The sequence below is a fragment of the Cupressus sempervirens genome, chromosome 5 (genome assembly GCF_028749045.1).
Source record: "Cupressus sempervirens isolate cs-2001-9-10 chromosome 5, ASM2874904v1, whole genome shotgun sequence".
Classification (NCBI taxonomy): Eukaryota; Viridiplantae; Streptophyta; class Pinopsida; order Cupressales; family Cupressaceae; genus Cupressus; species Cupressus sempervirens.
This window is the reverse complement of record NC_143122.1, coordinates 356,465,597-356,467,563: the sequence shown is the minus strand read 5'-3', so window position 1 is coordinate 356,467,563 and position 1,967 is coordinate 356,465,597. Positions and strand designations below refer to the sequence as shown.

The 1,967-nt window shown below is 29.1% G+C and overlaps 1 long non-coding RNA gene across 1 annotated transcript; it reads left to right on the top strand.

Annotated features, from left to right (window-relative positions):
* The first annotated feature begins 516 nt into the window (after positions 1-516).
* Positions 517-983, top strand: LOC149556202 (uncharacterized). Its single transcript, XR_016352337.1, has 2 exons — positions 517-728; positions 850-983. It is a non-coding gene; the product is annotated as an uncharacterized LOC149556202 (long non-coding RNA).
* Positions 984-1,967: the final 984 nt, after the last annotated feature.

Below are 1,967 nucleotides of genomic sequence, written 5' to 3'. Positions count from 1 at the left end.
TCAGTCAATTAAGCTATAACGATTTCTATTGAGATTAAAAAATAAACTAAATATATTAGATGTTTTAGAAAGCTATAGCCACAAAATCAGCCATGGACAAATATGCTTGGCTTCTCACAAAAGGTTATAGTAATATGTCAAAGATTTGGAATAAAAAGTTAATTATTCGTCTGCTAGTATAGTATTCTAAAATCTCCTATTCAACATAAGCTTAATCGAAGGTCAATTTATATTCTTTGACAACGTTCGCATATTTATTCCTTTTATTGAATGTTTAAAAACATAAAAATCCTTAGAATTCTCCCACCACTCGCAATGTTTATCCTTTATCTGGAATATATTCGCTCTTTCCAAAGACGTCGTTAATGTTTTCCTATTGGATAAGAAGAATAATGAAGTGAAGATTGTGGATAACATGTTATCGCTTAAGAATATTTTGAGCAGTTCCTTCAAAATCTCTATAAATTGGCTTGAACAATACTGAAAAAACACAATCAAACCTTTTCTTCTCTTTGAATGGATGATATAATTTTTTTCTTTTGTTGGTTTTTTCGCGACTAGCCTTATGATTTGCATTCCTAAGGTTGTAAGAGAGTCGTTTTCCACTACCCTCAAAGGCTTCCTAAATTTGAGAAAAGCAGTGAAAACTTTGCTTTCCTTATGATTTGGGAAGACCCTGGGGGGGGGTAGAAAGCTCTTTTCTCTGATGCAAACTAAGATCATCAATGGTATTATTTCCTCCCTTGGGCGGCTGATATTTTAAGAATAGACCATATATATCGTACAAGATTTTTCTTCCATTAGGCAACTATTTCTATAACTGGAATTGACTTTTATTTCACTTTTCAGAACCGTGAAATGAAAGTAAATTGGGGGACACATTATGTGGGAATTTATAGAAAAGATGTTCCCAAGATGGGTAAGATAGAAGTCTTCTCCATATTTGCATTTTTATTTGGTAAATGAAAATCTGAAATTGTACATTATGGTGTCAGTGTTTTATTTCGGTGATATCTTACTAAATATGTTTTCTTCTTGATATTTCGATGATAACAAAGTTTGTTATAAACTAATATGAATCCTAAAAACTATAAATTATAATCTAATCATTTTGTTATCACATAGACTTTTTGTCTATATATTGTTATATATTGTTCAATTTTTTCCAGTAATATAAGCAATTTTTGTAATTAAATCTACCTATACCGTACTTATTGTAGTTATATAAAATCTTTGGACTATAATAATCAATGAAATATTTACTTATAATGATGAGAATCATCTATCAATAATGTTGTTATAGAGTTTTATTAGATAAGAACCAATTCTAAAAGTCTTTGATCTCTTTTACAAATGGAATGATGAAGTACTAAGCAACATAGAATGCAACAAATAACTAGATGAAATAGAAACAATTCAGTAGAGAAACAAAAAAATAATAACAAACAAAAAAATACTAAGAAAAAAAAAAGACAACCTAAGATCAGGGTGAGTAATAAAATTGATTGAAAGATCTTTGATTGAGTACTATTTATCCTTGAACAATCCAAAAGGGAACACCCTTCGTTGTAATCAATATTCTAAACCTCTAAAAAATATAGGGTAAGATTCATCCTTATTTGTATTATTCATTTTCTAAATAAAGCATTATTTGTTATTTTTGAAAGAAAATTATTGCTACCATGACCCATAAAATAAAGAAAGTTGAAAATAATTGTTGATTCATCATATTCAAGGTGTTCCATTTACTTCCCAAATTTAGGAGATAGGGATATTTTGGTAGGGAGAGCCCAATCTGTCTCGATGCACACATAAAATCTCATAAACAATACAAATTTTTAAAACTTAGTAATGTTACTAGATTCAAGGATATCGAGGACATAATTTTGGCTTTGGAGGAAAATAATGATAGCATTGATGCTAGCCTTAGGAGTATCATAGATCAAAATTATAAAATATTAAAGACC